Below are 15,880 nucleotides of genomic sequence, written 5' to 3' on the forward strand. Positions count from 1 at the left end.
CATTTTTCGGGATGCATGGGCAGTTCTTGAACGGCTTCTGGTTGCTCTTCACCCCAAATGCGGCAATTTTGCTTATTTACGTAGCCATTCAACCAGAAATGAGCCTCATCGCTGAACAAAATTTGTCGATAAAAAAGCGGATTTCACATTTCGAACCGAACACTGATTTTGGTAATAAAATTCAATGATTTGCAAGCGTTGCTCGTTAGTAAGTCTATTCATGATGAAATGTCAAAGCATACTGAGCATCTTTCTCTTTGACACCATGTCTGAAATCCCACGTGATCTGTCAAATACTAATGCATGAAAATCCTAACCTCAAAAAAATCACCCTTTATTAAACACTGCTACAGTTGCGTGCAAAATATTAATACTCGTTTGAAACTATTCGTGCTGCTAGTAAATGTAGCGTGCTGTGAATGTGTGCTGAAGTTTATTAGTACAATAGATATATACATACAAGTGCGGGTTAATTATTAAAAAAATATAAAAAGTGAGAAAATTATAAAAAAATATTATCTTCTAACATTTCCACACTTGCTTAGTAGTGTCAAGACATTTGCGCCGCTGCGCTTCAACGCATCGCAGTCGCAGCGCACTCGTGTAGGCGTCGTGCATGCGTGCGTCGCTTTGTGATTTTCGCGCATTTTCTCCTTTGTCAAACTGTTGATTGTTTGTGATTTGTCACGATTTTGTACATTTGCTGCGGCTGTGATACACATGGCGGTGTCTTAAAAAAATCCGTGTGTCACTGCTGTTATTATTTTCAATTTAAACTCGGCCTTTTTGAGATTTTTGTGCGTTTATTGGCATTTCGCTTATTTCGGTTTGAATAAAGTGTGATTTTCATAACAATAAATTTGCAAGTCAGTGAGTATATTAAGTATATGAGACAAAGTGCTGACAAAAAGGAGTGAGGATTTAAAATATTTTAGGATTTAAGGTAAGCTGCAGGCATGATAAGCGGAAAATATAAATAAAAAATGTATTAAATGTGCTCCACGTTATATTTTATGTGTATATGTATTTATGTAATTGTTCATGTTACTACTGGTGGGAGGAGAGGGCTATAGTAAATTAAAAAAAATTAATATAAATAAAAAAATGTAAAAAAATAAAAATAAAATTTGTCAATTAATTTATTTTATTTAAAAAATAATAATTTATTTTGTAAAATTTGATGTAAAAATATTAATACAATTAAAAATTACAATTAAATAAATTATAAATAATTTTCTTATATAAAAAAAAATATTAAAATGAAACGAAATAAATAAATAAATAAAAAATAAATATAATAATAAATAATAAATAATAAATAAATAAATAATAAATATACAAACAAATAAATAAATCAATAAAAATAAATATTTTAAATAATATAATATTATAAAACAAATACATAATAATAAATAATATATAAAAAATATAAAAAATAGACAAAGCTAATTATTTTAAATAACGGCATTAATGATATTATTATTTTTTAAATATTTACATTTACATTTTAAATTAAATGGTACAATTTGTTTGGAACATTTTCCCAGAACACAGAATCCTCTACAACCTTTTTGGTGAAAAATAAAAATTTGAATGGCTCATTAGCCATTAACATTAGCAACATGTTGTTCATTAACGTGAGGGTTTGGGTTTTTGCTTTGAGGCGTTGGGTTTTTCCAACCCATAACTTTTGTAAAGAAACAGTTTTATCGACAACTTAACTTTCGGAACCATCCAACAACAATCTTAAACAACTATGATCGATATGCATGAGAGATAGGTCTGAATTGCTTACCATGGCTTTGCTAGGGCGACTGTGTTCTAAAACGAGATAGTCTCCTAAACGCATTAATATCTGTTAACTCAACAGAATAGCTAAGACTATTTGAAGACAGTCTCCTAAACCCATTAATATCCTTTAACCCAACAGAATAGCTAGGACTAGCTTTGACCCTATCACGCTTAATACTCTCAAAAGTCATTCACACTCAAGGGCCATTCTTAATTAGTTAATATCGGGTGTAAAATGCTTGCGTGCACCCTCATTATGAACTTTGACCTTTTCTACATTAAATTACTATTTTTTATATACGCAAATAATCCTTCTTAATAACTAGCAAAATCACTTGCCTTTCTGCAAAACACTTAATGACCGGCTACTGGAGAGCAACAGCAGCGGCAATAACAATAAAAAACAATAAAATTTATAAAAGTAATTGGTGCAAATTACAAACGTACTTAAATCGCCTTCCGCAGACCAAAGCAGCTTAAAAGGCAAATGAAAGTGAGTAAGCCGGCAAGCAAGCAAAGAAATAAGTTAACAAGATGAAAAATTTACAACAATTGAAAATAAGTACATGAAAAGGAAGGAAATAACTTGAAGTGGGCATTAAAATGGAATGGAATAAGGCATTAAGCGCGAAAAAGAGTTGAAAAGCAAGCAACAACAAGCAGCTTAACGACATAGAATGTTAATAATAGAAGCGTCAGTGCACGGAAATCCGGAAGTTGCTAAGCGGAGAAAGTGGCTGTGTGAACACAAAGTATGTCGGATGAAATGAAATTTGTAAGCTGCCACAGTCTTCACTCACACCCGTCTCGCTCGCTGGCTCAACACTTACTTTATTCATGCAATGAAAATGCTACGCGCCGATGCTTGAGCATTTAGCCAACCTTAAGCATTTTAATTGAAAAGTCACAGCATGTAATTAAAGAAAGGAGAAGCAGCGCTGACATGCTGACAAGCTTAATAAAGACAAAGCGTAATAAAATAAAATTAACAAAAGGAAAACATCAAAAATGATGCCAAATATTTTTAAGGGAGAATGATAGGGCATTTCTGTAGAGCAGTGGGTACTCTTGTAAAACAGTGAGTTGAGGTTATGGCTTAAATTTGAGGTTAGAGCAAGTGTGTTCGGAGACTAGGTTTCTGGTAACAATATCTTTGTTAGTTTGGTGACTTAAGTCTCGCTTTTCGAAGACTTGTAAGATGTTCTGGTGCTCTTCACCATCTGGGAAGATGTTCAGTGTTTTGAGGTATTAAATCCGGAAATCTTATTAGAACTCGGAGACTACTTTTATAGGTCTTGTTTTTGACAGAGTTAAGAAATTCTGATACTGGTCGCCATACTGGAACACGCTGAGTGTGTTGCATTTTCAGGTCCAGAACTCCTATTAGAACTCGGAGACTACCCTTTTAAAACTTATACCTGGAACCTAATTTTTTTTGGAAGAGTGTTAAGAGATTCTGGTACCTTTCACCATTTGGGAACATGCTGAGGTATTCCATCCAGAACTCGTATTAGAACTCGGAGACAACCCTTTTAAAGCTCATAGCTGGAACCTCATTTTTGAGCATCCGAAACCAGCTTTGAACTCTGCATATTTTAAAGAAAGCCGACATATTTTTAATTAAAAATTTTTCTTTTCTTTCCTTCCACAGTAAGTTTAAATAAATAAGTTTGTGTTGGATCCGGTAATTCTGAAATTCAGAGACTTCTGTTGTTCTTTAAATTAAGTCCGTGAACTAATATACCCTTCCTTTAAATTTGTAGATATACATAGGAGAAAGTAATTTTTGTGAAGTGAACTCTGAACTTTGACCTAGCCCCACTATTTTGTTCATATTAATTGGTCCCATTACTGTAATTAGAAATACTTTCGCTAGCTAAGTACTAGAAGTGTCTTAAATGCATTTCTCTCTCAGGTAAACTTAAATTAAAACAACTACAAATATACAAAGCTACAAACAAACTGCAAAGAGATTTCATTTCCTATTTCTTAAAAAGTTTTCCTTTAAATACTCATAGTATGCTAACTAGTCTTCGCAGCTTTATTGCACAATTTCCTAACCTAGCTATGTGCTTATGTGCCGAGTGAAATGTGTTAGTATTTTCCTTAAGTTTTCAACAATTTCCACACTCACACGCCCACTCTCTCTCGCGCTCTCTGTGTCTTACTCAACTCACTTGATCTTTTCTTGTTTTCCTTGCAGTTGCTCATAATATAGCAGTTATCTGCATTTACTTCACCATTGTTTACATTAGTTTGTGATGAATTGAGTTGTTGCTTGTCGAGGGTCATGGAAACTTTGCGTATGCAGTTTGTTTGCTCCATTCTCGATGTAGTTAGGGAGCGACGTCTGGGCACCGCCTTGCCGTTCCGTTGCAGTGCGTCAAGTGTGGGAGTTGCAATTTGTTTACAAACTGTGGCTATTGATGCATGGGATTAAAAGTAAATTGACTTAAGCTCTTCTAACAAACTGCTGCGAGAGGTCATTAAACTTTTACTCTTGTATAATGGCTAATAAAATGAAATAGCATGTATTGTAAAATAAAAACGATATCCGTTACTCGTTAGATTGTGCCGTGTGGTTTTAGTGTGCATTTTGCCTTCCTCTCACTTCTCATGAGAAATTGTACTTCCTCTGGAGTTGGATTGAAAGTCTTTATGTATAGTATACATCAAGGCGTATATGAAAAATAAGAGGAGAAGCTCTTTTAAACGATTAACAGAGCCCATCTCATTATTTTTTTTTTTAAAGATATTTGTATACCGTAAACGGTAAGTAATGCAGCTGTACTCTCTTCAATTAATATCGCTTATCAATCATCGTCGTTCAATAATTAAATTCCACATCAGCCTTAATGTAGGCAACGTTTGAGAATAGTAAAGTAAGCATATTGCCTACATTCAGGCGCTTTATTAAAAATGTCTATTTAAGCCAAACCATAAACCAAATTTGAGGTAGAATAAAAAGAAAATTAAATTCTTGCAGCTATCTTTAATCAAATCCAAGTGAATGATAATTTTTAAAAATTAATTTAAATATTTATCGAAAAAAATCCAATTATTTTACGCCAAAAATTAAATCATGTCATCAACTCTGCCGCAAATTTCATAACTCCAGCTTTGGCTGCGTTGATCCGGCGCTTAAATCGTATTTGCATAGATTTTCGTTGCGAAACTTTTAAATCATAGTCATCTTCATCAACAGCGGAATCTGCGTAGCAATCTTCTACAACACTAGCAATATGCCGCAGACACCACACACACAGCGCCGTGGAAAAACTCACAGCCACAAGAATATCAGCATTATTTCATGCTTCAACTGTTGCCAACAAGTTCATTTAAAGCGCCGTCGCGCAGTTGTTTGCCAGCACACATCGCATTAGTTGGGCCTTCAAGCTGCCAGCTGCAAGCACCAAGCAAGCTTCACGCTAAACGCAATGTGTGCCGTGAAAAGTGTGTGAAACAACAAAAGCAAAAACAACAACTAAGACATTTTAAACTTTCATAGTAATTTATGTGCTTGCAAATAGCGAAGCGTTTGTGTGTGTGTGTGCGTGAGTTGCCGATAAGCGTGACTCGCCAACTTGCGCGCAAGCGAAAATCAAATCATATGCAACGGCATCGCGTGCGGCAGACCAGACATTGGCAGTCGTCAATGGAGCGCAGCGCATCGGCAGGTGCCATAAATCAACGCTTAGCAGGCATAAACTTGTCAGCGCATGCCGCGCTGTCAACACTCACTTCCGCCCCCTCACAGGCGCCCACTTGCAGCGTAAACTTTTTTAGCCGCTGATTGCGCTGCTGGCAGCAAAGACGCCGCCACTTGTCGCACGCTTGGCGCCTAATTGACTCCTTTTTGCTCATTAAGTCACGTACAAAATGGCAGTCACCTCCTTTTCCACCTACCGCTCCTCCAATAGTATGCCTTGATGGCGCCTCGCACATGGCAAATATTTAGTTATTAGCGAGGCGCGGCGCGGCGCGTCTTCGCTAAGTGCGCAGTATATGAAATTATTTTCAGTTGCATCATCATTAAAGTGCATTAAAATTGCCGCTCCTCATGCTTCCTTGGATCAAAAATTCTTATTGGATACTCAAAGAAATCTTACTTACTCTAACTTTTACGCGTGTTTAAAGTGCTTGTGTGTGTGTGTGTTGCCGTCTTGCCAAACATTCAACTTCAAAAAGTACTGCAATTTTTCTCATGGAAATATTTCAAAACTTCCTAACTCTTCGCTAACTCCACTCAGCGCTGCTGTCTAGTCTGCCTGCTGTAATCTCACAGCGCATACATTTTGAGACTGGCAAGCGTTTGCCACGCCATTCTTTATGGGTACGGACGACTGCCACGGTGCGGCGGGCACCAGTGCGGATGAGCAACATTTCAAATGGATTACTCTCGCTCTTATATCCAATCTTTTATATACTCACCTTGTTGTTGTAACTGGTGTTTAAATTGGAATAATATTGCTTTTTGGTAGTGAATGAAAATTCTTAAATTCTTGATATTTAAAATATTTAATTTCTAGAAAAATTCGTATGGCAAAAATATTCAACTTGTGGGTAGGTAAATTTTTATAAAATTTTGATTGGAAGGAAACATAGTAATGTACATTTCAGAGCACTTTTTTTCTATTTTTTCACATTTTTTTATATTTTTACTGGCAATATTCGCTTAAATAAACTTAAGAAATTGCATATAATATTATAGTAGTATGTTAAGGGGTCAGGTGGCTTTAAGGAGTTCCAAAAAGGTATTTTTAATTTATTTTTATTACTATTTTCAAGCATATATTTTATTTAAACATTACCTTTGGAAATTTTTATATAAAAATTCCGAAAATTCAGCCGTTGGTACCTCATTGATGTCTCACAAAAAAGCTCTTGCCGTGTACAGCATAATTCATTATTGGTCGACCTAAAATCAAAAAAACAAAAATATTTCTATAGTACATGGATAAATCTAATTAACGAACGAAGGAAAACAGAAAATATTAAATTTTTTTATTTTTGATATATTTTTTTAAATAATAAAAGCCACTTTTTTGGTCAAATTTTCGCCATGTATTGGGTCTTCTTTTTTTAATATTATGCAAAATGTGAACCAAAGTTGAATTATGAGATACTTTGAGTTACCTGTGATCCGCTGCACTAACATGTTCTTATGAACGATACTCCCAAAGGGTATATCTCTTTGAATTTTACTACGGATCGATTTGAAATTTTAGAGGGAGTACAAATATATAAAACCGCCTGAGATCCCCCTAATCCCTTAAAATAGGCTCAGACGGTTTAAGAGGTTACATGGGTTTGTCGCGTAAAAAATGGCCTATTTTCAAGAATTTTTTTTCTATGTACAAAATTAATTATTAAATTCAAACTTTTTTCAGTGTTATAGATACATATTTAAAGAATAATTTCTGAAATTTTCAAAAAAAAAAGTTAAACTCCTCCATTGCGACTTCATTTCCGGTGACCCCTCGGAAAAAAAGGCCCGTCCGCGTTGTCAGCATAACTCCTAATAGAATCATCTAAAGTGAAAAAAAACAAAAATAAGGGTTTTAGGGGAGACCATAATCTCGTGCTTGAATGAAGGAAAAACAAAAAGAGTGAAATTGGAATTTTGGCAGACATTTTCCAAAAAAATAAAAATTTCGGTAAAATTTGTTTGACATTTTTTTTTTTTTTTTAAATAGTTGTAATTGTAAAAAAAATCCTTCGTTCAAGCTCGAGTAAATTGTATTTCCTTTACCTGTTCAAAATTTCATCAAGATCGGTTGAGTAGTTTTCGAGGCATTTCATTCATTCATTTTCATTTTTCATCTTTCGTTTATGTCGACTTATGCTATTTTAACATTTTATCAACGTTGTATTTCCAGTGTTTTTAATATCAATTACCTTTGGAAAATTCAGTTCGTTTTTAGTTTCTATTAAGTAAATTCTTTAGTTTGTAGCTAAATCCAATAAAGCGGCATCGATTCCGTTCAAATACATTGATTTTTCATATTTTTCAATTTTATATATATTTTGATATATTTTTGAGAGTTGAAAGTACCCACTTCATATGGAAACATTAAAAAAAAATTGTATACATTACAACCACGAGTTTAAAATAAAATGCGCCGCCAATGTTTGCGCTCATAAAAGCAAGCAGATATGTACATTCGTAGGCAAATAACACACTATGGCACTGCAAATATGCCTTACTGGCACTCAAACAGCACGCATTTATAAATATATGAGTTTATATGGACACATGTAAATGCATTTCTTTATGCAAAAACAAAAACAAAAAGAGACTCGCGATTCACATTTTATGGCCGAAAAAGTTATTATGTTTAGAGAAATATTTACACACTTGCTGGCTTATGTGACCGTAATTTATTTTACGTGTGTTTGCTGGTTTGATTGTGTACAACCATATGTAAATAGCGGTACATATGTAAATATATTTCGCGGGAAGTCAGTGTTGGAAAATATTGTTTTTTGGTGGAGTTAAAATTTTTATGCTTTAAGTTTTTAAGAGTAAATGATAATTTTGCTAAGTTAAATGAATATTTTTATATTCTCGCAACAAAAGTTGTTAAGAGAGTATTATAGTTTTGTTCACATAACGGTTGTTTGTAAGTCATAAAACTAAACGAGTTAGATATAATGTTATATATACCAAAGTGATCAGGGTGACGAGTAAAGTTTAAATCCGGATATCTGTCTGTCCCTCCGTGCAAGCTGTAACTTGACTAAAAGGAGATATCTTAATGACACTTGGAACACGTATTCCTTGGGACGTAAGAGGGTTGGTTTCGAAAATGGGCAAAATTGGACCATTGCCACGCCCACAAAATGGCGAAAACCACAAACCTAAAAGTGTCAAAACTAAGCCATAAATTAAGTTATAAAAGTCAAATTTGTTATATAACTAAATTTTTTGGGGAAGTGGGCGTGGCCCCGCCCCCAAATCGGTTATTTATATATATCTCGCAAACCAATGAAGCTATATAAACCAAACTTTCTGCAGTCGGTTCTCCTACGTACCCTACCACACACCATGAAAATAGTTGAAATCGGATAATAACCACGCCCACCTCCCATATAAAGGTTAGGTTGAAAATGACTAAAAGTGGGTTAACTCACTAACGAAAAACGTCAGAAACACTAAATTTCACAGAAATTATAGCAGAAGGAAGCTGTACTCTGATTTTTTATAAAATGAAATATGGACGTGGCATCGCCCACTTATGGGTCAAAAACCATATCTCACGAACTACTCGACAGATTTCAATGAAATTCGGTATATAATATTTGCTTGACACCCTGATAACACGGATAAAAAATGGGCGAAATCGGTTCACAACCACGACTACTTTCCTTATAACTCAATTTTGAATTCCATCTTATTCCTTCACTTTATAATATATACATAAGGAACCAATGAAGACAGCGGAATAAAACTTTACACAAATAGTGCATATCATCTCTGGCTTCACTTGTGAAAAAATTGTCGAAAACGGACTTTTCAAGGCCCCAGATATCGAACATTTTTAACTCAGCGCCTAAGGATACATTTTAATCGAAAATATGGGTAAATCTCTCAGATAATTTAATGTAATTCAGAGGAAAGTGTTTTCTTCTAATAGTGTGTCTCTGTTCCAAAAATTATTAAAATAGGGTAATAACTTCCCCTAGCTCCCATATATCTAATTATAGGTTTTTCAAAAATACGCAGGCCTTTATTCCGCATATATGTATTGGTTAATATGTGAGATATCTTAGCAAAACTAAGTGAGTGTATAGTCTTGGATATAATGTAATCGGTTCAGGAATTACCTCAGATCTCATATCTATGTATATGTAACGATTTTCGTTATTCTATTAAACTTTATGCCGAATTTAATAAAATTTCTTCAATATATTGCGAGAGTATAAAATGTTCGGTTGCACCCGAACTTAGCCTTTCCTTACTTAATAAAAAAATAATTTAAAATATTACGCGGCTTGCCTTTTACTATAGCTACCACTGTTTCCTAATAATTTTAAATCATTTTTTTATACCTTAACCCAATTTCGTTATTTATACCCATTTCTGTACATATATACGTAATGGTATATATTTACGTTTCTAATAACAGTTAATTTCAAATATTAACCCTTCATTGAGCGAGTGACATCGCAGCACAATCACTTTATCGTCTAAAATCGTCAAGAGTAAATATCCTGACCCCAGCACAAGTGTGGGAACTGTTGAATGAATGATCCTTTCCGGCGTGAGTTCCTTTTTCTGCTTCCATGGGCAACACGAAATGCCATTGAATGATTTGACGGATAACACAAATTCGTTTTCCGCTACACAGTAACACACTCAAACACACTAACACACACACGCATACATGCAAACGTCGGCAAATATAATTTCATTTCCATGCAGGTGTGTGCTTGTATGTGTTTGAGTGCATTTATGTCAGTGACTTTTGTCGGTCACTCGGTAGTCCATGCAACCTGCTACGTGTGCTTGTGTGTCTGTGCATGTAAATAACACCGCGTACACAAACAATAAAATATCATCTGCCGGATATAAGTCTTTACAGTTGGCAAACATGGCAATAAATTTTAAAATGTTTTTGCATTGTGTCCGTCTGACATACAGGAACATGTGTACTGGCTGCGACACACACAAATACAAATACAAACACAAACACAGATGAACATAATTCATTTACATGTATGTATATGTATGTCCTCATATGAATCCATATGCACACACACACACACACACATTTTTTGTATGACAACGAACTCGGTCAGCGGTGGACGGTCATTTATGTTGAGCTACGCAGGAATGTCTTCTGGCTCTGTGTACATATGTGCGTGTGTGTGTGTTGACAGCCGTTTTTACAGTTACTGTGCTTTAAAGCCCTGCTGCTGTTTCTTTTAATAAAATTTAAATGAATCTTTATGCGTGACCCGTCATGACTGCGGCGTCATGCGTGTCGTTGCTGGTCGTTTGTATGTGTGTTTCACTCGTGTGTACATTTTTATTATTCAAAAGCTCGTCTTTAATGTGATTGAATGCTTTACTTGTTTTCTGAACATTTGTTTTCATTTCTCCAAGCACTTTCTATCAACTAAAATAAGAACATAAATATTTGGCGCATTACCTTAAATTATGTCATAAAATAACGGTAAAAAATCTGGTCACATCTTAGTAAGGATTCCAACATCTGAACCCTCCAAATTCGAATATATAATATTTTATAGAAATTAACCGATTTAAATAATATATATTGCTCTGAAACAATTCTAAAAGAATTATATATAGAACAAGTAAGGAAAGACCAAGTGCGGGTGTAATCGAAGATTTTATATTCTCTCAATTATTGATGTAATTTTATTAAGATAACACACGTCTTGAACTACATATTCGGCATAAAGTCCATTAGAATAGGGAAAATTATCTTATATGGTATATGAGGGCTGAGGTAATTATTGAACCGATTTCACTCATTTTCATTACCAAGGTACATTGTATCCAAGGATATATACTCACTTAATTTGGCTAAGATATTTCACACATTGATAAGGCATTTTTGAGTATTTTTGAAAAACCTATAATTAGGTATATGGGAGCTAGGATCATTATTAGAAGAAAAATATTCCCTCTGAATTACATTAAAATATCTGAAAGATTTATCAATACTTTCGATAAAAAATTATCCTTAGAAACTGACTTCTTCATGTTCGATATCCGGGGCCTTGAAAACGTATATACCGATTTCGAGAATTTTTCCATATGTGATTTTTCCTCTTCATGAGTATTTGATTTATACAGTATAATGTGTACTAATAATATGGAATACAAAATTGTATTATATGGGAAGTAGGCAGTAACAAGGAACTAGAGACTGACAGACAGGGATGCGGACAAGACAGATATGCAGATTTCTACTCGTCACCTCAATCACTCGTTTTGTTTTAGGTGAACTAAACTATTATACATACTCTGTCCAACTTGTTCTTCTTCTTGACTGGCGCAGACACCGCTTACGCGGTTATAGCCGAGTCCACAACAGCGCGCCACGTATCCCTCCTTCTGGCAGTTTGGCGCCAATTGGTTATACCAAGCGAAGCTAGATCCCTCTCCACCTGGTCCTTCCATCGGAGTGGAGGTCTCCCTCTTCCGCGGCTTCCTCCAGCGGGTACTGCATCGAATACTTTCGGAGCTGGAGCACTTTCATCAATTCGAACAACATGACCTTGTCAGCGTAGCCGCTGTCTTTTTATTCGCTGGACTATGTCTATGTCGTCGAATAACACATACAGCTCATCGTTCCATCTTCTGCGGTATTCGCCGTTGCCAATGTTTAAGGGACCATAAATCTTCCGCAAAACCTTTCTCTCGAAAACTCCTAGTGCCGTTTCATCAGATCGGTCGGAGAGTACTTTACTTTTCAATTGTCTACTTAGTCCATAGTAGCACCTATTGGCAAGAGTGATTCTGCGTCAGATATACGAAATTATCTACAACTTCAAAGTTATGACTGTCAACAGTGACGTGGGAGCCAAGATGCGAATGCGCTAACTGTTTGTTTGACAACAGGAGATATTTCGTCTTGTCCTCGCCCACCACCAGACCCATACGCTTCGCTTCCTTATCCAGTTTGGAAAAAGCAGAACTAATGTCCAACATGTTACGAGAGTAAAAAATATCTTTTGAATAATAGTTACCTCTGGGCAGGCTATAGTAAATTTATGAAAAATATCGTGGTGTTTATAACGAAGAGAAGCAAAAGTTCTACTAAACGCAGCTTTTTAATAAAGCACTCTAGAATTATATAGAATATTATCATACTCGAAATCTTCCTTACGGTTTAACAATATTAGAAATGAGTAGTACTTCCGCGAAGCCGATTTTCCATTTTTTTTATTATCAAATACACATGTTCAGAACATTTATTTTCACTTTTTTCACTCGAGCTCTCCTTATCATGCTGTCAGACCAGAAATTCCGAAGTAGAGAGAATTTGTTTCTTTTAGCTTTCAGTTTTCATATAGTCCATCCGTTTGTTCTGAAGACCATTTCTGAAACCTGAGACCAAAGCAAAATGAATAGTTCTTGCTCCTTCTTTAACGTTAACGCTTTTCTGAGCTAATCTGTAGACCTTAGACATATAGTCACATATATATATATATATTTGGCGTAGGAACCGCTTTAAGCGATTATAGCCGAATCCACCAGAGCGCGCCACTCATTCCTCCTTTTTGCTTTTTGGCGCCAATTGGAAACACCAAGTGAAGCCAGGTCACTTTGCACTTGGTCTTTCCACCGGAGTGGAGGTCGTCCTCTTCCGCGGCTTCCTCCAGCGGGTACTGCATCGAATACTTTCAGAGCTGGAGTGTTTTCTTCCATCCGTACAACATGACCTAGCCAGCGTAGCCGCTGTCTTTTTATTCGCTGAACTATGTCAATGTCGTCGTATAAATCGTACAGCTCATCGTTCCATCGCCTGCGGTATTCGCCGTTGCCAATGTTTAGAGGACCAAAAATCTTGCGCAAAACCTTTCTCTCGAAAACCCCAAGAGTCGTCTCATCGGATGTTGTCATCGTCCACGCTTCAGCGCCATACATCAGGACGGGAATAATGAGCGACTTATAGAGTTTGATTTTGGTTCGTCGAGAGAGGACTTTACTTTTCAATTGCCTACTCAGTCCAAAGTAGCACCTGTTGGCAAGAGTGATTCTGCGTTGGATTTCAAGGCTGACATTGTTGGTGTTGTTAATGCTGGTTCCCAGATAAACGAAATTATCTACAACTTCAAAGTTATGACTGTCAACAGTGACGTGGGAGCCAAGACGCGAGTGCGCCGACTGTTTGTTTGATGACAGGAGATATTTCGTCTTGTCCTCATTCACCACCAGACCCATACGCTTCGCTTCTTTATCTAGTCTGGAAAACGCAGAACAAACGGCGCGGTTGTTGCTTCCGATGATATCAATATCATCGGCATACGCCAGGAGCTGTACACTCTTGTAGAAGATTGTACCCTCTCTATTTAGTTCTGCAGCTCGTATTATTTTTTCCAGCAATAGATTGAAGAAGTCGCACGATAGTGAGTCACCCTGTCTGAAGCCTCGTTTGGTATCGAACGGCTCGGAGAGGTCCTTCCCGATCCTGACGGAGCTTTTGGTGTTGCTCAACGTCAGCTTACATAGCCGTATTAGTTTTGCAGGGATACCAAATTCAGACATCGCGGCATAAAGGCAGCTCCTTTTCGTGCTATCGAAGGCAGCTTTAAAATCGATAAAAAGATGGTGAGTATCGATTCTTCTCTCTCGGGTCTTTTCCAAGATTTGGCGCATGGTGAATATCTGGTCCATTGTGGATTTTCCAGGTCTAAAGCCACACTGATAAGGTCCAATCAGTTCGTTGACGGTGGGCTTTAGTCTTTCACACAATACGCTCGACAAAACCTTATATGCGATATTGAGGAGACTTATACCACGGTAGTTGGCGCAGATTGTGGGGTCTCCCTTCTTATGGATTGGGCAGAGCACACTAAGATTCCAATCGTCAGGCATGCTTTCTTCCGACCATATTCTACAAAGAAGCTGATGCATGCACCTTATCAGTTCTTCGCCGCCGTATTTGAATAGCTCGGCCGGTAATCCATCGGCCCCCGCCGCTTTGTTGTTCTTCAAGCGGGTAATTGCTATTCGAATTTCTTCATGGTCGGGTAATGGAACATCTATTCCATCGTCATCGATTGGGGAATCGGGTTCGCCATCTCCTGGTGTTGTACTTTCACTGCCATTGAGCAGGTCGGAGAAGTGTTCCCTCCATAATCCCAGTGCGCTCTGGACATCCGCTACCAGATTACCTTCTCGGTCCCTACATGATAATGCTCCGGTCTTGAAACCTTCTGTTAATCGCCTCATCTTTTCATAAAATTTTCGAGCATTACCCATGTCGGCCAGCTTTTCAAGCTTTTCATACTCACGCATTTCGGCCTCTTTCTTTTTACGTCTGCAAATGCGTCTCGCTTCCCTCTTCAGTTCTCGATATCTATCCCACCCCGAACGTGTTGTGGTCGATCGCAACGTTGCGAGGTAGGCAGTCTGTTTTCTCTCCACTGCGGAACGACAATTCTCATCGTACCAACTGGTTTTTTGGCGTTGCCGTAGACCAATTGTTTCGGCTGCAGCGGTATGCAATGAGTTTGAGATGCCGTTCCACAGCTCCCTTATATCGAGATGCTGATGAGTGCTCTCAGAGAGCAGGAGTGCAAGTCGAGTAGAAAATCGTTCGGCTGTCGGTTGTGATTGCAGCTTTTCGACGGCGAACCTTCCTTGTGTTTGTTGACGGGCGTTCTTTGCTGCACAGAGGCGAGTGCGTATCTTTGCTGCTACTAGATAATGGTCCGAGTCAATGTTTGGTCCTCGGAGTACATAGTCACATAGCTATAGCGTTTTTGAGCTTTTACCCTTGTCTAAAATACTTTCATTGGCATTCTTTATATTTGAGATTTTGCCAATTGTTTTATTTTTATTTACATAAAAATTACACAAATTTTCCATCATTTTATTTTATCACATTTTAATAACGAAACTTTATTATTTTCAACATTTTCAACACTCTCAGCAGGTCACCAGGTCACTTTACATTTAAAATTATTATTTATTTTTACATTCGAAATTACAGGCAATTTTCAATATTTAATAGCGGTGCTTATTTGCCAACACACAAATCACTGCGCAAGCAAATAAAGTGGCCTTATTTTACTTTATTTACTTTATTGACGCATGAGCTCGACAATTGAATTTTATATTGAAAATAATTTAATTTGAAATTTTCGTTTAATTAAAAGTTGTAAATTATTTATGAACATTTTAGCAACATTGTCAGTGCAATTACTGTATTGATGATGGTGATGAGAATGATTATATTGGTGATTACAATGTGATTGTGTGTGATGACAGTGGTTGTAATGTGGAGGAGAATGGGTGAGTTGGGATGAGGTGGGTTAGTTCAGGTGGACGTTTGGTTTTTAAACTTTTGTTATTTTTGTGTTTGCTCACTAACTACAATTGTTTCAA

The 15,880-nt window shown here is 36.6% G+C and overlaps 1 protein-coding gene across 1 annotated transcript in view; it reads left to right on the forward strand.

Moving 5' to 3' along the window:
* Window positions 1-325: 325 nt before the first annotated feature.
* Window positions 326-15,880, forward strand: part of LOC105211410 (interference hedgehog) — a 202,061-nt gene continuing 186,506 nt past the window's right edge. Inside the window, exon 1 of the mRNA XM_054228037.1 lies at window positions 326-943. The gene's annotated coding sequence lies outside the window, so the exon portion shown is untranslated. The remainder of the gene's footprint in view (window positions 944-15,880) is intronic.

Source organism: Zeugodacus cucurbitae, chromosome 3, assembly GCF_028554725.1.
Source record: "Zeugodacus cucurbitae isolate PBARC_wt_2022May chromosome 3, idZeuCucr1.2, whole genome shotgun sequence".
Taxonomy (NCBI): domain Eukaryota; kingdom Metazoa; phylum Arthropoda; class Insecta; order Diptera; family Tephritidae; genus Zeugodacus; species Zeugodacus cucurbitae.